The sequence below is a fragment of the Schistocerca nitens genome, chromosome 3 (genome assembly GCF_023898315.1).
Source record: "Schistocerca nitens isolate TAMUIC-IGC-003100 chromosome 3, iqSchNite1.1, whole genome shotgun sequence".
Lineage (NCBI taxonomy): Eukaryota > Metazoa > Arthropoda > Insecta > Orthoptera > Acrididae > Schistocerca > Schistocerca nitens.
In genome coordinates this window covers 786,080,286-786,100,704 of record NC_064616.1, presented here as the reverse complement: position 1 = coordinate 786,100,704, position 20,419 = coordinate 786,080,286, and positions in this window count along the sequence as shown.

The window sequence follows — 20,419 nt, the reverse complement described above, 5'->3', positions numbered from 1 at the left end:
AAGATCCAGCACCTGAAGCACTTCTTCACATTGTTTCATGCTCATGCAAGCTGAACTGTGGCGGAGCGTGCTCCTGCAGAAAAGCGGGTTTGAAATGTTCTTCAATTTGCAAGAAATGTATTGGGGTCAACTGTGAAAACGTGCCAAAATTTTTATATGAAGACAGTGAAGAAGATGTTATGGAGGATGTTGAGGAAACCGCTGACGAAATCAACGAACTTGCTGAGGCTGACTCGCTGTTTAAAGAAGAGGTCAATCTGGGATCAACTCTAGGTACAGACTCTGAATCCGTAACTCAAGGTATTTCTGGTGACACTGAGGAACCTGGCCCATCAAAACGTTGGAAGTGATGCTCATATCTATCTCAAGTGCGCTAATGTGCGATATTACAAGTATTACACACCCAGAACTGTCAACATTTTTTAGTAACTGACAATGCATTTTAATTGTAATAAATCTACTTATTTTTAATGTCAGCTGTGTGGCTTTTATACATAAGAATAATTACCTACCTAATTAGGTTGCCTATTGCAGCTAATAATAGTTCAGTTTCCTGAGACAATTTATTTTGTGTGTGTGTGTGTGTGTGTGTGTGTCTTAATGATGTATTTTTATATTTATAGTTTTACAAATACCAGGTTTGAGGTGGCCCATAGTGAACTTCAGGTAGTGATGTAAGAATGACAATAGTTGGGTGCCCAGCAATTCTCATGTTGCATACAGAGAAATTGAATACTTGAAAATGAGGTGGTAAATTCCAACATATAACATGATGTATAATGTATTTATACTACACAAACAGAAAATGAAAAAATAGTGTTCAAAAATAAGGTATCTTGCCACTATGCTCAAAATTTGAAAAATTGGTATTTTTTGAGGCGCTGTAGCGCCTTAGATATTGGGAGTAGAAAAAAATGCCAAGAATCAAATTTGCAGAGAAGTCTGTGCTCTTTAAAAAAGAAAATAGACGTTAAAGCGATAGGAGCAAATAAAACTGAGATATTTTGAAAAAACGGAAAAAAGGCCGAAATTTTCCAAGTTTTTTGACTGCAGAAAGTTTTCCCAAGCGAAATTTTGTTGGCAAAACTCGGTTTTCTAATATTTCCAACCATATGAACGAGTTGAAAAAATAAACTCTTCTACCCCACCTTTTGCAAGGTATTTCTGCAATTTGACTGGACTAGTGGTGTAGTGGGCATAAGAGTTAAGTAAGGAAGGGAGTGTACAAACTGCCTGCTCGCTTCTATCTCGGGTTCTTCCGGCCGAAGTTCGTCTGATGATTTCTCTGACGTTTCGCCAGCACGAGTGGCTGGCATTGTCGAAGTTTCACCCTCCATTGCTGGTGGTGGACTGTAGCCGAACTCGCGGCCGCACACTATATGTACCTGGCGCGCCAACGTCCAAGGGCGGTCATTTTCGGGGCGGTTGTCTTGCTACCGGCGACGATCGTTCGCTGCACCAATAGTTCAGTGGTTGTGCTCTTGCACACCAAGTTTACTTTAGTACGGTCTTCCTGGTCCATGTTCCGGAACTTTGCGCCGGTTTAAGTTTTGATGCCTCGCCCACGTGCGCGCAAATTGTAGAGAACCAACGAGGCCCTGGAGTGGCCCCTCGTGTCGCTAGCGGACGTCCGTGGGCTGTTGCGCCTTTAGCGTCCAGACACTAATCTGCACACTCTACTCAAGCCTTACAGCTTTTGTAAGACATTTCCAGCGGAAATGTTCAAGCAGGACGTTGCCTTGAAAGAGTGAAGGGGAAAGTCGCATTAGGCGTGTCAGGTCTTCCCTCTATGTGGAGACAAAGCGCTGAGCAGCAGAAATGAGATCGAAATACTTCCAAGTTACGAAATTTTTGAAGAAATCCTTACCTCGCCGTGCATCGTTTTTTCATAAAATACAGTTAAATTCCATATTTTTTGAGTGACTCAAGTTTTCGCCTAAACCAAAGTGAATATTATTTTCAGGTCAACATTTAGATTGTGTTTTGCACTCTTAGTAGGAACGTTCAATTTTTTTTATATCACGTTCGTCAGTAAATTCCACTATGGTGCTTCTAGAATTACTGGAAGATGCCTGAATTCTATAATACGTATGGACGCGGACGGACCGGTAGCATAAATGTTTCTTAACTTAGTATCAAAGAACGGCGATCGCACAAATGTAAACAACTATTTTGAAAGGCATCTATCGGATGTCAGTAGCTGTGGGAATGAAGGGTGCCAAACCTAGGTCCCATTAACATAATACCCAGAAATATTCTGAAAAGTAAAAGAAATACTTGTAACTAAATGCAATGAAAAATCTGAATTGCTAGTGTACCTCTCTGTGAATAATGTGTAGGAAGTTATTAAAGAGCGAAAAGAGAAATTCTGCAGCAAAAACGAGAACACAGGAAGTACCTCCAACAAAGTAAAGGAAATCGAATTGACTCCGTAATGAAGAGTGATACGTCACTCCGAAGCGGCAACAGGAGGAGCAGGGGTTTCTCTGATGAAGTTATTCTTCAGCTGAATAGGTTCCGCTGTCCGCGCCAAATGAGCCACTTACAGCCATTTCATCTACCTGTGAACAGCAAAGCGACTCTCTGGGCAACGAGCACGACACTAAGTACGCAAGCTTCACCGTATTTAACCGAACAGTACAAATGAATTTCGCGTTCATGATCGTGAACCAGCGGGCTTATTGTAAAAGAGACTCTGGAATTTAATCGAACTTAAATACACAACTAATGAATATCTGTAACTCTTAGTAGCATGCCCATTTTAAAATGAGGTTGTCTGTTCACAGAACTAACTCTGTCTAATAGAAAACTCTCAGTTACTGTTACACTGACAGAAAAAAGTCGCAACACAAAAAAATTAATGTAGCGTAATGACATTTTTGGAATACATTTGTCTAGGTAACATGTTTAAGTGATTAACATTACAAGATCATATAAGATAAGCCACTGCAAACGTGAAATGGTGATGCATTAATGACCGGTGTAACCGGCAGGGTATTGAATGCACGCATGCAGACGTGCATGCATTGTGTTGTACAGCTGCCGCATGTCAGCTTGTGCGACGGAGTTCCACGACTGCTGCACTTCGTTAGTCAGTGCAGGGACTGTTAAGGCTGGCTGTGAATGACGGTGGAGTTGTCCACCTCCGATGATGTCCCATATGTGCTCGATTGCAGACGGATCTGGGGATCGTGCCGGCTAAGGCAGTATACCGGCACTCTCTAGAGCATGTTGGGTTACAACAGCGGTATGTGGGCGAGCGTTATACTGTTGGAAAACACCTCTTGGAACGCTGTACACGAATGTAAGCACAACAGGTCGAATCACCAGATTGACGTACATACACTACTGGCCATTAAAATTGCTACACCAAGAAGTAATGCAGATGATAAACGGGTATTCATTGGACAAAGATATTATACTAGAACTGACAAGTGATTACATTTTCACGCAGTTTGGGTGCATAGATCCTGAGAAATCAGTACCCAGAACAACCACCTCTGGCCATAATAACGGCCTTGATACGCCTGGGCATTGAGTCAAACAGAGCTTGGATGGCGTGTACAGGTACAATTGCCCATGCAGCTTCAACACGATACCACAGTTCATCGAGAGTAGTGACTGGCATATTGTGTCGAGCCAGTTGCTCGGCCACCATTGACCAGACGTTATCAGTTGGTGAGAGATCTGGAGAATGTGCTGGCCAGGGCAGCAGTCGAACATTTTCTGTATGCAGAAAGGCCCGTACAGGACCTGTAACATGCGGTCGTGCATTATCCTCCTGAAATGCAGATTTTCGCAGGGATCGAATGAAGGGTAGAACCACGAGTCGTAACACATCTGAAATGTTTAAAGTGCCGTCAATGCGAACAAGAGGTGACCGAGACGTGTAACCAATGGCACGCCATAATATCACGCCGGGGGATACGTCAGTATGGCGATGACGAATACACGCTTCCAATGTGCGTTCACCGCGATGTCGCCAAACACGAATGCGACCATCACGATTCTGTAAACAGAACCTGGATTCATCCGAAAAAATGACATTTTGCCTTTCGTGACCCAGGTTCGTCGTTGAGTACACCATCGCAGGCGCTCCTGTCTGTGATGCAGCGTCAAGGGTAACCGCAGCCATGGTCTCCGAGCTCATAGTCCATGCTGCTGCAAACGTCGTCGAACTATTCGTGCAGCTGGTTGTTGTCTTGCAAACGTCCCCATCTGTTGACTTAGGGATCGTGACGTGGCTGCACGATCCGTTACAGACATGCGGATAAGAAGCCTGTCATCTCAACTGCTAGTGATACGAGGCCGCTGGGATCCAGCACGGCGTTCCGTATTACCCTCCTGAACCCACCGATTCCATATTCTGCTAACAGTCATTGGATCTCGACCAACGCTAGCAGAAATGTCGCGATACGATAAACCGCAATCGCGATAGGCTACAATCCGACCTTTATCAAAGTCGGAAACGTGATGGTACGCATTTCTCCTCCTTACACGAGGCATCATAACAACGTCTCACCAGGCAACGCCGGTCAGCTGCTGTTTGTGTATGAGAAATCGGTTGGAAACGTTCCTGATGTCAGCACGTTGTAGGCGTCGCCACCGGCGCCAACCTTGTGTGAATGCTCGGAAAAGCTAATCATTTGCATATCACAGCATCTTCTTCCTGTCAGTTAACGTTCACGTCTGTAGCACATCTTCGTGGTGTAGCAATTTTAATGGCCAGTACTGTATTTACAGTCAGAGTGTGTGGCATAAATACGAGAGTGCACCTGCTGTCATACGAAATCGCAACCCAGACGACAACTCCCAGTGTGTCTAGCATGCAGAAAAATTGGTTGGGGACCCTCAACTTCCCGCCTTCTGACCAACACACGGCCATCATTGGCACCAAGGCAGAATCAGTTTCCAATATAAAACAAAACATACCTCCACTTTGCTCTCCAGTGAGCTCTCACTTGACTCGACTGAAGTCGCAAATGTCAGTGGTTTGTGTTCAGTGGAATGCACGCTCTAGGGCGTCTGGGTCGGAGACGTCCTCGAAATAACAGGTTTGTAACAGTTCATTATGTCGGTGTAGCGTGAACTGCTGCTCAGATTCCGGCTGCAGATTCAGTACAATGCATTAGACACATACGCCACTTCCTTCTAGGTAGTGCCATGTTTCCGTCTGGAGCCCGGTCTTCTTGCGACAGTATGTTCCCGTGGCGCCCGCTGCCAGCAATCGAGTACAGTGGCTACGTTCCTGCCTAGTCTTTCTGCAGTATCGCAGAAGAAACATCTAGCTACTAGTAGCACGACCTCCATCAAACTTCGTGAGGTGCTGTTAATGGTGGCTTTGTTGCCTTAACGGCATTCTTGGCTAGCATCAACTCACCACGTCCAATATCAAAAGTAGCTAACGCTCACGACCTTAAAGCAAATCAGATTTTCATCCTCATAGCGGCGCTAGTAGCGCCACTCTTATGCAACCGGTGCGAAATTTGAATAGACATCATTTTTTACATGTAGAAACAGGTCTACCAACTCTCGTTTGTGTCGCACAACTCCTTCTAGGTGTTGCGATTTTCTTTTTCCGTCACTGTATTTTTTTAGCACACGGAAACTTCATGCAACACTGAATCGTACGGCACAGTCAAACTGTTTGTTTACAGAAAAAATAGTGACTACGGATTTTTAAGAGTTTCCTGCTGTAACAGTTACTGTGATAGTCTATGTCAGTGTTTAAAATTTTCTGTTACTGTTATTTTGCTTTACAGTGGAATTTGAGCGAATATATTGTATTTTGTGTGATTTATCCTAGAAGACGATTTCTTTTTTGCACTGACTTGTTAGCGTCCAGCACTTGACCACGACTGTTCTTGGTTTCCGTTTACAAATTTTACCCTATTGCCATTTTCTTGAGTTCTACTGCCGAACGAGGTAGCACAATAGTTAAGATATCGCACTCATTTTCGGGATTGTCTAGCTATTCTGATTGACGATTTTCGTTATTTCTCTAAGTCACTTGCGGAAAGTGCTGGGACGGTTTAATTAAGAATAATGACCATTTTTATCCCATTTTCGTTCTCATAATTTAGTACTTTTGATGTAGTGACCCACCGAGAACGTTTGTGTTGTGGTTATGGCACTGCATTCGCATTAGGGAGGAACAGGGTCCAACTCTCTAGATTTACGTTTCTGCAAATTCACTGGTTCACTGAAGATGAATGCTGTGTTGATCCTTTAAAAAAGACGCGGATGATTTCTTTCTCCATACGTATACAGTGAGTGTTTCTGATCCATCCCTAATGACTTCGTTGTGGATGCAATACTATGCTTTAACCATCCTTTTACGTTTCTGTAATCACTGCTTAACAATTAACTTGTTCTCACTGATTTATATCCTTCCGCTGATGCCCACAGGAAGTCACGGATATGTTAAAAATTTGATTACTCTGAAGCTCTCGATATATATTGTAGATACCTTTCAACCAATATTCTCAGCAAAGAAACGCCTTATTCACATTTTTTCTCTTTCTACATTTCCTTGGGTTGCTCAAGTTCAGGTATAATAGACAACCCCCTAGTGTTTACATCACACACATTACGTTCCCAACACGTATCTTGGGCTTTTATACAAATATTTTAAATAACTTATAGACAACAGGTTGTTAATACGATCAACCTCGTATGTCATTGGTTTACATTTGAGATGCAAGATGACTGGAGGTACAAGTATTCAGTAATTAGGTACCCACAGAAGGTATTAAATGTCCACTCACAAATAAATCAATACAAATGGATTAGAAGAAGGTGGTCAATCAGAGATGAGATGGTACTCAGTTACATCCAAATTGTGTTCAGGAGGGTTGACGTTTGACGACATTTTGACAATAACGTTGAGTGGTTGCTGCTTATACCACTGTTGTTGTTGTGGTCTTCAGACCAGAGACTGGTTTGAAGCAGTTCTCCGTGCTACTCTATCCTGTGCAAGCTTCTTCATCTCCCAGTACCTACTGCAACCTACATCCTTCTGAATCTGCTTAGTGTATTCATCTCTTGGTCTTCCCCTACTATTTTACCCTCCACGCTGCCCTCCAGTACTAAGTTGATGATCCCCTGATGCCTCATAACATGTCCTACCAACCGATCCCTCTTCTAGTCAAGTTGTACCACAAATTTCTCTTCTCCCCAATCCTATTCAGTACCTCCTCATTAGTTATGTGATCTACCCATCTAATCTTCAGCATTCTTCTGTAGCACCACATTTCGAAAGCTTGTATTCTCTCCTTGTCTAAACTATTTATTGTCCATGTTTCACTTCCATACATGGCTACACTCCATACAAATTCTTTAGAAACGCTTTCCTTGCCATTGCCAGTCTACATTTTATATCCTCTCGACTTCACTATCATCAGTTATTTTGCTCCCCAAATAGCAAAACTCCTTTACTACTTTAAGTGTCTCATTTCCTAATCTAATTTCCTCAGCATCACCCGATTTAATTCGACTACATTCCATTATCCTCGTTTTGCTTTTGTTGATGTTCATCTTATATCTACTTTTCAAGACACTGTCCATTCCGTTCAACATCTCTTCCAAGTCCTTTGCTGTCTCTGACAGAATTACAATGTCATCGGCGAACCTCAAAGTTTTTATTTCTTCTCCATGGATTTTAATGCCTACTCCGAATTTTTCTTTTGTTTCCTTTACTGCTTGCTCAATATACAGATTGAACAACAGGGGGGATAGGCTACAACCCTGTCACACTCCCTTCCCAACCACTCCTTCCCTTTCATGCCCCTCGACTCTTATAACTGCCATCTGGTTTCTGTTCAAATTGTTAATAGCCTTTCGCTACCTGTATTTGACCCCTGCAACCTTCAGAATTTGAAAGAGAGTATTCCAGTCAACATTGTGAAAAGCTACAAATGCTAGAGCCGTATGTTTACCTTTCCTTAACCTGTCTTCTAAGATAAGACATAGGGTCAGTATTGCCTCACGTGTTCCAAGATTTCTACGGAATCCTAACTGATCTACCCCGAGGTTGGCTTCTACCAGTTTTTCCATTCTCCTGTAAAGAATTCGTATTTGTACTTCGCAGCCGTGAAATATTAAACTTTTCTCCAGGGGCTTGTTTCGACTTAAGTCTTTCAGTGCTCTTTCAAACTCTTCGCGCAGTATCATATCTCCCATTTCATCTTCATCTACATCCTCTTCCATTTCCATAATATTTTCCTCAAGTATATCGTGCTTGTATAGACCCTCTATGTACTCCTTCCACCTTTCTGCTTTCCCCTCTTTGCTTAGAACTGGGTTCCCATCTGACCCCTTTAATCCTGGTTCCTAAATCTCTGTCTTAACATTATATAATCTATAAGAAACCTTCCATTATCTCCGTGCATCTTCCATTTATACAACCTTCTTTCATGATTCTTGAACCAAGTGTTAGCTATGATTAAGTTATGCTCTGTGCAAAATTCTACGAGGCGGCTTCCTCTTTCATTCCTTACCCCCATTCCTTATTCACCTACTACGTTTCCTTCTCTTCCTTTTCCTGCTATCGAATTCCAGTTACCCATGACTATTAAATTTTCGTCTCCCTTCATTGTCTGAATAATTTCTTTTATCTCATCATACATTTCATCAATCTCTTCGTCATCTGCGGAGCTAGTTGGCATGTAAACTTGTACTACTGTGGTAGGCGTGGGCTTCATATCTATCTTGGCCACAATAATGCGTTCACTATGCTGTTTGTAGTAGCTTACCCGCGCTCATATTTTTTTATTCATTATAAAACCGACTCCTGCACTACACCTATTTGATTTTGTACTTGTAACCCTGTATTCACCTGACCAGAAGTCTTGTTCATCCGGCCACCGAACTTCACGAATTCCCACTATATCTAACTTTAACCTATCCATTTCCCTTTTTAAATTTTCTAACCTACATGTCCCAGTAAGGGATCTGACATTCCACGCTCCGATACGTAGAACGCCAGTTTTCTTTCTCCTGATAACGACATCCTCCTGAGTAGTCCCCGCCCGGAGATCCGAATGGGGGACTATTTTACCTCCGGAATATTTTACCCAAGAGGACGCCATCATCATTTAACCATACAGTAAAGCTGCATACCCTCGGGAAAAATTACGGCTGTAGTTTCCCCTTGATTTCAGCAGTTCGCAGTACCGGCACAGCAAGGCCGTTTTGGTTAGTGTTACAAAAACCAGATCACTCAATCAACCAGACTGTTGCCCCTGTAACTACTGAAAAGGCTGCTGCTCCTCTTCAGGAACCATACTTTTGTCTGGCGTCTCAACAGATACCCCTCCGTTGTGGTTGCAACTACGGTACGGCTATCTGTATCGCCGAGGCACGCAAGCCTCCCCATCAACGGAGAGGACCATAGTTCAAGGGGGAGGCTTATACCATTAAACATGGTTTTCATCTTGTATGGTAGGCTATTGTTCTAACAGTTCTACATGTCTGGTTGGGAAAAAAGCAGCGACGACAATGTAAATGGTCCGTAATAAATAAAGTTGCCATAATCTATAGCTGCATCGTGGAAGGACATAGAAAAGGAAAATACGTTCTGCACGGCTAGACGTAGTACATAAAGCAATAGAAATCACAAAATGTGTGATTAACAGTCTTACACCACTCAAAAAATCTTTATGGAATTATGTTCAATTTAGCAGTTCACATTCCAGTGAACTCCCTATTAGAAGAACTCCACAAAATGACTCTGCGAAAAGATTAACGTGTTTGTTAGACTTGTTCCAACTGTTTCCTTATCTCAGTCTGTCCTTTATTAAAGTTGCATGAAATCATGAACATGAAGTCTGCTAGTTGTCTATTCCTGTTGAGTACCATATACGTTTCCAGCGCGTCAGATACCCTACAAGTGACCTGTCCCTACAGGTCATTCTCCCAGTACATCGCGCGTTACAACAATGTGTATGATCTTACGAAGTTTTCTCGTAAGTTCGGAGTTTAGCAGTGCAACTAGGTGTCTAGGTTGGTTAGGTGTGGGCGGTGATTCTCTGCCAAAGATGGGTACAAGTGCAGCAGAGAAGGCAGATCATGTAAACAAGAAACCCTGTACTGCTGTTAAATAAAATTCATTAACCGTTTATGCTGTTAGTGTCGATGGCGAGCGCAGCAAATGCGCCGTCACGGCGTCTCTCCTTGCGCCGATCTCCGGCTCCGCCTTGAAGGTGATAGCTACGAGTTACTGCCTAGCTGTTCGACTACCACCTCCTGGGCAAGAGCTGCTCATGGCTGAATTTGCAGAAGAGGTCAAATTTGTGTGTCACGCGGGAATATCTCGAGCACAGGCCGATGACCGAGGTCCAGTGTCGTCACGCGGTAGTCAGTCAAGCTGTAGGAACTTCTTAAACGTGGATCAGCATCCCAGGCCATTGACACATGGAAGTCTGACGACATGGAAGCGTCTTTCACTTGCTGAAGTCGCTGAACAAGCAGGCAGCCGTCTGATGGCGGACAATGATCGCAGCCTGGCGCTCTGTCTCCAGCTCTAACACTTATATGACCTATCTCGTTACATTCCTGCGCCCACCCCCTCTCCCCTGGCCCCCTAAGAAAAATCTGGCTCTCTGGATTCCTGTTGAAAACAAGCTGTATGGTATCACGGATTCATTTACAAGTATTTACACTTAACTTCACTTCCAGTGATACTTGGTCAAAAATCAAAATGTTCAAATGTTTGTGAAATCTTATGGGACTTAACTGCTAAGGTCATCAGTCCCTAAGCTTACACACTACCTAACCTTACCCTATTTACACTTCTTTTGCGGCTTAACTAGCACTTGGCGCACACACTGTGTTTTTACATTAAATGAATTCGTAATTGCGAATGAGGACAACCATCAGCTGTAGAATGGATTGAAGCCGAGAGTCGAACCTGTATTTCCCTTTTATGGCGAACGGTTGCCTTACAGTTTGGCTATCCGTGCACGACTCACATCCAGGCCCAAACTTCCATATGTTGTCAACCAAGCGTCTGCGACCTGTACTCGTACGTCCATTACGTGTATTCCCGTACAGGTCGCTCGGCCGGTATCGGCAGATAAACACGATACTGCAGCGCCTGTGTTATTCTGATTACGATGCAAAGTTACTTTGGACATGCATAAGGATCTTTGCATCGCAATCAGAACAACACAAGCACTGCAGTATGGTATCACTGTGTTTATGGTTCATTATTGATTCTGTCCTTTGTCAGACCGTTCCTCGTTGTTTCTGTCATTACTGGTATAAACCAGCAGGTTGAACTTTCACAAAGATGGAATTTGTGCAGTTTTCTGCTTGTGCTGCTTGTAAGCAACAACTGTTATGGGCAAAATCACGCAAACATCTGCCACAGTTTTAAGTTGGTGATGATATTCTGTTCCATACTTTCTTACATGCTCCTTGACGCTGCTCCATTGATATGTGGACATTTTGCGTAGCTAACATCTGATCTATGTAGGCTAACCGTGTCGAGTCTAAATTGCTATTCAAATAAGTCAGGTTTTCAGAGGGTAGGCTCTCCAACAGCAGGTCTGGTAGGTATATTAATGTGTGGGTGATATTTAGGGTGGTGCTGCCAGTGATGGTGACAAGTAATCGTAAAGTTCGTCTGGAAATATTGCATAGGGTGCTATTGATCACTAAACCTAGATCTTGCTGTTCTACACACTGCGCACCACTGTAACTTCCTTTCTCCTAGTAAGCAAAATGGTTATCTCTGGGTTTTCCACAGAGGATAATCAATGTAATCCTATCCTTTGGAAAAAATCATTTTATGTGTGATAATCTCTTTAGGACATTCCGTCACAGATTTCTGGGAGTGGAACGAGGTAAACTCACACGACCTGGGAATGGTATAATAGAGATGGGGCCCCTCCACGCCCGCACCAACGTGGTGACCAAACCAAAAGTTCTACTGTCACCTCCGTAAACATGTTAGTTGTCTAGTAAGTGGATCACAGGATGCTGGGCTGTGATGTTGTCCGTGCGTCTGGGTAAGGCTACGCATTAACACGGTCCATCAGGTGATATATAGTGGACGAAACGCGAGTGAGGGTAGCGATTTGAAGAGCAGAGGGAAAAAAGTGCCATGGCTCGTGCCGTGGGAAAAAAACCTCTGCGACAGTGGGATGGGTAGTAAGAGCAGTAGTGGCTTACTAGCTGCGATAGCTCATGCAAGGTTGGATTTGTTAGTATAGGTATCATGCACCATTACCGTGACAAGCGATGGCGATGTGTCCCAGTTGCTGCAGCTGCTACATTCCTGGAACAATCAAGATCGTTATACAGTAGTGGGAGATCGGCCATAGATCATCTCACTGTGTGGGGGATGTGTGGCGCTTGCTTGCATGCAGTGTACGGTACGGCTTCCCTGTGTGGTGCCAGTTATTCGGCAGTGTATTTCAGCTGGATATCCAGTAATGGCGTCTGATTAACAGGGGCTCGCCTGTGCCGTTATGTTTGCGTATGCTTGGCCATAGATGTTATGTCCTTACAAGTATGTCTTTTGGTCTTTTATGTTTGCGTCTATGGTTGTGGTCGTAGTTCCCCAGATTCAGAATAAACGGGTTCTGCGAATGTCTGGAGTTTCTGTATAGTCTTGTGGTGAGTTTGTGGATTACCTCCGTGAGAGTCTGAAGTCGGTATTCCCGGTGAAGGTCCGCGATGCGTGTGTATCGTGGAGCATTGCTTATGATTTTGAGTACTTTGTTTTGTATGAGCTGCAGACGGCGCAGGCGTGTAGGCGCAGCGTATCCCCAGACAGGAGCTGCGTACGTCATCAGGGGTCGGATAAGTGTCATGTACATGGACCTCGACACCCTTCTGTTCAGTGTGCTACGCCTGTTGAGCATAGGATAGAGCTGTTTGAGCCTCGCGCTAGCTCGGTTGGTCATGTGTTGTATGTGGTCCCCCCAGAGTAATTTCCGGTCCAGCCAGACACCGAGGTATTTGACTTTCTCGCGGAAACGTATTGGACGTGCATGTAGAGTTATTGGTCTGCAGTAACGGCGTTTGCGCAGTTGCTTCGGTCTTCTAGTGAACAGAACGGCTTCGCACTTGTCGACGTTTACTCTAACACGCCATTTCTCCAACCAAGGCTCGGCCACTCTGAGTGCAGTCTGTAGGCGTGACGTAATGTTTGATGGTTTCCAATCTTGCGCAAGGATGGCTGTGTCATCCGCGTAGATTGCCATCATTGTGTTGTGTGTGGTTGGGAGATCGTTTATGTAGAGGTTAAACAGTAGGGGCCCTAGGATGCTTCCCTGGGGTACTCCCGCGTGTATACCGTGTCGTGTTGATTGTTTTCCTTGCACGTCAGTGTTGAAACTCCTGTCTGTGAGGTATGAGTGTATTAGACGCAGCAGCCCGTCGGGGAATCCCGCGTCGCTGAGTTTGCGGATGAGGCCGTTGTGCCATAGACGGTCGAAAGCCTTTTAGATGTCCAGGAACACTGCCCCTGTAGCTTTGTTTATGTTGAAGCCATGTGTTATATGTTCAACGACCCGTAGGAGTTGTTGTGTTGTGGAGTGGTGATTCCTGAAGCCGAATTGCTCCGGTCTCAGGATGTCATTTGTTATGCAGTGCCTAGTGATGCGTTTGAGAATCACCTTCTCAACAATCTTACTGAGCGAGCTCAGAAGGGTGATGGGTCGGTAATTTTGTGGGAGGCTGTGGTCTTTCCCCGGCTTCCTGAACATCAGGACCTTGGCCGTCTTCCAAAAGGCGGGGAAGTGTTGGTGCTTTAGTATGGCATTCGTTAGGACCTTCTCAACAGTACGGTGATACCTGAGTGGAAGGCATTGTGTAGAGCTCTCTGGCTAATATTATCCATCATCTTTCTTGATGAAACTAATACAGAAAAAAAATCTTTTCCCTTGAAGCTAAAGGCTCACGAGTAATGCACACTCGAGTTCAGTGTCAACGTACGTACTGTTACAAGCCTGCAACGAATGGTACTACTTTCACGTCAAACAGCACTGATGTTCTCTTGCCAGCCAAAGCACTAAGTTCTACTACCGTTAACGACATTGCAATTAAAGATGTTGCTGAAAAGATCCTTCGCCTAGTACATGAACAAAATGTTCCCTTTACACTTACTTGACAGCCTCTTTCATAAAAACTTAGTAATAATGAGTAATAATTAGGACATTAGCAGTCGACGTGTTCTATGTTAACATTCACTTCTACTACTGAAGCTGCCGCAATGTCTCCGCTATGTAATACATTGGAATTTGTGGCATGGTGAACAATAGGAAGGATAAAAGTGGAAAAGTCACAACGTGATGTAGTCTATATCACTGGATGCATGTACAACTTCTTGAGTATTCTTATCTCTTGACAGCAATTAATTATATATTAACTACTACAAACCATGCAAAACGTGGAATGGTGCAGCTTATCATCCAAACTGCCCGCAGTCAGCCAATGGTTCAAATGGCTCTGAGCACTATGGGACTTAACATCTATGGTCATCAGTCCCCTAGAACTTAGAACTACTTAAACCTAACTAACCTAAGGACATCACACACATCCATGCCCGAGGCAGGATTCGAACCTGCGACCGTAGCAGCTGCGCTGTTCCGGACTGAAGCGCCTAGAACCGATCGGCAACAGAGGGCCGGCAGTGTGTGTCATTAGCGACAAATACTATAATCGCTGGAGATGCTGAGCAGAAGAAAATCATAGATGAGGATACACCCTATAGATACTTGATTATTTTTCTCTGACGAGTAGCTATTTGGGGTCAAACCTGTAAGTAGACATTACCACGTCTGAAGAACACGTGGAAGCGTATCTATGTTTTCCCGCGTATCATCGCATTGCAGAGGTAGTGGACTGTTTATTTGCACGCAGGTAAACGTTTGTGGACATGTATGTATTCATGTGAACAATTTTAAGGGTTGGAAGCGTAGGGATGAGACACACGAACGTTCTTATCTACCATTGCTGGTACCACTGACGGCTCTTCCCTTTTTACGGACTGCAGTGTTTGTCTCCACGAATCTTAGTTCTGCGTCCCACAAACTTAACATTTTCTATTTATGGGGTTTCAATTTTTGGGATACCTATTTCTTTAGCTTCTCTGAATACTTGTAGTGTCCCGAGACTATTAGCGACACTCTTTGTCTCTGATCACTGGTCCAATGCACGTACAACAGCGGTTTAAAAAATGTGTTCTGTGGTACACCATATGTTTATTATGTCATTACAAAAGTTGCATTTTGTCCCTTTTCATATGACGGGCGAACGCGGGAGAGTGAGCGACGATTTTGAAGGCCAACCGCGCTGCCCAATAGCTGGTCGCTAGCCGCCACTTGCCGAAGTCCGACGCCCACCAGAGTTACGTTCACATATTGTCTGCGTTTGGTCCATGTAAATTATTCACTGAATTTTATATCTTGTTGCCAGTTACGATGAATGATACCTGATCACATTTTTTGCAGATGTGAGAAAGGTTACATCCATTTTACTAATAAACGCCCGAGTTTCAACGTGAGTAAATGCTTCTTATTAACGTCACCATTTAATCTTTTTGACACATAATACTACGATTTATTTTCACGACGAATGTGGAATGTTTCAAAAAATGTGTTTTAATTTTGCACCAAGAGAAGAAAGTGAAGGTAGAGTGATGGAAAAGTTTCCAGCATTAATAAATAATGAATATACAGTAACGTATTTACGGAATATATTTGCTTAGGTAACATATTTAGGCGATTAACGATGCAAGTTCACAAATTAATGTAAGCGCGACGAAAGCCAGTGCAAATGTGAAATTCTGGTACATTAATATGCTGTGTAACCGCCAGAATGTCGAATGCAAGCATGGAAACGTGCATGCTTTGTAGTACAGGCGCCGGATGTCAGTTTGTGAGATGAAGTTCCATGCCTGTTGAACTTGGTCGGTCAGTACAGGGACGGTTAATGCTGCCTGTGTCTGACGCTGGAGTTGCCCAACGACGTCCCGTACGTGTTCGATTGGAGGCGGATCTAGTGATCGCGCAGGCCAATGCAACATGTCGATACACTGTACAGCATGTTGGGTTACACTTGTGGTATGTGGGCGAGCGTTATCGTGTTGGGAACAAAGCTCTGGAATGCTGTTCGTGAATGGCAGCACAACAAACTGGTGTGCAAATTTGCTGACAAGGTGTGTGGGATAACCACTTGAGTGCTCGTGCTGTCATACGAAATCGCACTCCAGACCATAACTCCAAGTGTTGGTTCAGTGTGTCTAGGCCGCAGGCAGGCTGATTGCAAGAGCTCACCTGGCGGCCTTCCAACCAACACACAGCCATCAATGGCACCGCCGTAGAGCCCACTTTCATCAGAAAACTTTACTAACCTCCTCTCCGTTCTCCAATGAGCTATTTCTTGACACCACTGAAGTCGGAAACAGCGGTAGTTTGGAGTCAGTGGAATATACGCTACATGGCGTGGTGTTTGGCTCGGAGCTGTCCTAAAAGTAAGCAATTTACAACGGTACGTTGTGTCAGCGTGGTGCCAACTGCTGTTCGAACGGCTGTTGCAGAAGCAGTGCGATGCGACAGAGCCATTTCCCGAACACGATGGCCTTCCCTCTCGGTAGTACCATGTGGCCGTCCGGATCCTGGTCTTCTGACCGTACCTTCGCGAGACCTGCCAACAATCATATATACTCCAGCCAAGTCTTCTTGCAGTCTCGCGCATGGAACATCCATACTCTCCTAGCCCTATTACACGACATCATTAAAATTCAGTGAGCTGCTGCTAATGACGTCTTCGTCGTCTTACAGCCACTCTTGACTATCATCAACTCACTACGTCGGATCTCAAAGGTTTACGTCGTACAACTCCTCCTTGGTTTTGGGATTTCTTTTTTTCTCTCTCATTGAATTTACAGCCTTTTTATGCTGAAGTGGAGTTTATTGAATAAGTGCAAACTTGATCTGTATGAAGGAACGAAGGATTTAATAATTCTGAACATTACATCTACATCTGTATATACATCGATATTCCGCAAGCCACCTTTCGGTGTGTCACTTCCCCCTTTTCCTGTTCTAGTAGTGTCTGATTCGCGGGAAGAGCGAGTCTTGGTAAGCCTCTGTGTACGATCAAATCTCTCTAATTTTATCTTCATGGTTTTTTTCGAGAGATATACGTAGGAGTAGACAATACATTGGCTGACTCTTCTAGGAATGCGCACTCTCGGAATTTTAACAGTACATCATACCGCGGTGCAGACGAGTCTCTCGCAGTGTCTGCCACTGCAGGTGACTTACGCATCTCTGTGACACTTCCGCGCTTACTAAACGAACCTGTAACGAAACTTGCTGCTGTTCTTTGTATCTTCTCTATTTCCTCTGAAGTGTCGGCAGAAGTGCCAACACCGTGTTGTTTGAGGAAGCCGAAATGCACGCTATAAAATCACGCAGGCTGGCGTGAGGTCTGAAACAGGATACGTAATGAATGCTATAAAGAAAAGTACGTAGCTTCTGGAAGACTTAACTTTAATCCATAATTGGTGAACATTGGTCTTGTTACTGTACATGCTTCATTAGATACATAGCAAAGGAGAAATGGCGCCTTGCTAGGTCGTAGCAATTGACTTAGCTGAAGGCTATGCTAACTATCGTCTCGGCAAATGAGAGCGTAATTCTCAGTGAACCTTTCCTAGCAACGTCGGCTGTACAACTGGGGCGAGTGCTAGTAAGTCTCTCTAGACCTGCCGTGTGGCGGCGCTCGGTCTGCAATTACTGACAGTGGCGACACGCGGGTCCGACGTGTACTAATGGACCGCGGCCGATTTAAAAGCTACCACCTAGCAAGTGTGGTGTCTGGCGGTGACACCACATCCTCTATCAATCCAATTTGCTAGGGACTCAAGACTGACGAGCGATACTGAAGTATTTGTCGAACGACTGTTCTATAAGCTACTTATCGTTCCGTACCCATTATTCCTACATATTTTATGGAAGTAACTGCATTCAGTGATTTTTCTGCGAAAGTGTAATCGTACAGTAAAGGGTATTTCTGTCTATGTATTCGTAGTATGTTCATTTGCTTATGTTGAGCGTTAGCTGCCATACTCTGCACGAGACATCGATCCTCTGCAGGCCTTTCTGTATTTCGCTATTATATTGAAGTTATGCGCTACTAAGCATCGACTGTAATATTTGAATGTACTTGACGACTGTTGATGAAGAACATTAGCTACAGTCGTCATCATTCGTTTAATTCTCGTAGCATTTCGGTAGTTTCTCATGCATTTAAACGCCGTATCTGTACCTTGAAACTGAAATATAAAATTACGTTCGCACCACAGAGGTGACGCTTTTGAGACGAAGAGGAGGCAACGGCTCATACTGGAGTGCATATACTGAGTATTGTCAACATTCAATGATAATGTGCCTTGAACCATGTACTGATGTTTTCTAATGTATCATCAACTGCCTCTTCAGTGCGGGGATTGGTACAGTTTTTTTATTCCTGTACTTGTTTCATCTGCAAAACGCATAAAATTTGCATATTTTTAAACTATAAGAAGAAGGCCACTTACGTGTATCAGAATCAGCAGAGGACCCAAAATCTAACTTTGTGCTACACCATGTGTGATTACTTCAAACTGTGAGTGCCTAGCGCTATGTGATTGACATGAAACTGTTACACATTGCTTTCTGTCATTCAGAAGAATAAACGCCATTAACCTGCTGTGCCTACTATTCTGATCTGTAATATCTTAACTTTTGCATTAGGATATCATGGTTCGTACTATCAACAGCACGTTTAAGACACTCTGGGAGAAGACCACTGTGATGTGATTCATTGCATAAGTAACTCAATATATTATTTATTTCAGCTGAACAACCTTTCATTAATTTGCTACCGATTTCATCATAATCTACTTGAACATTGATATTTAAAGAAGTTGGTAAGATTAAAAAATTATTTTGGAGATGTAGGATGAAGTTTAATTTTATCATATTTTGGAAGGCTTTTCTTACGAATATAGGCTATCTGCTAAGGAAGTGTTCCAACTTTAATTATCTGCTAATGACAGAAGTAAGTTATTAATTTTCTACAATTTTTGGGCTACCTTTGATCAGTTCATTATCTACATTTACAGAAACTTGTTTACTTTCTTGGCACGTTTTTCTGTCTCGTTTTTATTATGTTGCTAATAGTTTTTCTATCGTTTCTGGAGGAGCTTATTTTTCCTTGAATACTTATACATGTTGATGTTCTGATGACTTTGGTTGGAATTTTACAGTACAGATGATAATTTGATTTTAACTTGTTATCGTCGATGCCCCTGACGCCAAATAGAACAATATTTTTGTATGATATCATGATCCCACTTGTAATCCAGCGCTTAGGTGGATTTACTCTGCTATCACTGAAAAATTTCTTAGGAAAATAGTTTCCAAAGTAGCCTATGATTATGTTACAGGATACATTATGGTTTTCATTTACACCAGGGGTGTTTCCGACACCTTATCAGCCTGCATTTTGCCAATTCTTTTTAATTCCTCAATGCCTATTCATTTGTCATCCTTGCAGTTTTCCAGCTGTTTCTCTTTATGTCATGCAACCCGAGATTGGAGGTCAGTAGTTGACGATCTTGGTCTGAAAGGCCATGAACTATGGGAATTCCACTATGAGTTTGCAATCTAGTTGTATCTATAAAAATGATGTCAATAACGGTGCTGCTGGATCCCATAGATCTTGATGCAAACTGTAGGATGGGAGCTAGATTATATGACATGACAAATGTCATCACATTTAGCTCTAGAACAGATACGCTAAAAAATTAAATTAATATCTGCAGTGAATATTCGCTCATTCTGCTTGGAGCTCACGAAGTTTAATATTTCATTAAGCTATTTTATAAATAATTCAGAGTAACGAGATGGAGTTATGTATATTGTGACTATTGTTAGTAACGTTCCAAGAATAACTACTTCTGCTACACAAGCTTCAAAATGATTATCACAGCAAAATATATGTATCAATATTTTTGCATTTGTATTTCTTCTTAATGTGAGAAATTCTCCATTCTCCACACCTAACATGTGGTAATTGGTAGCTATATTAAACCCATCCGTCAGTATTCAAACGATGTTCAGAAACGCATTGCATCTACATGACTTACAGGCTGCAGTTTAGCTAAACAAATTGGATATCCATTGATTTATTTTTCAACTCCCTAATATTTTGATGCAATGACTTTACTTTAACCTACTTTTTATCTGTAGGCATTTCAGGTAGAAACGTTTCTATTGTATTTACTTCCTTTGATACTGATGGCCTGAAATCTGAGTTTGTCTTATAATAGCTGCTTCCCTTACTCCAGTGACTGCAGGGTTGCATCAAAATATTAGAGAGTTAAAAGATCAAATAATTCTGATTTGTTTAACTAAAT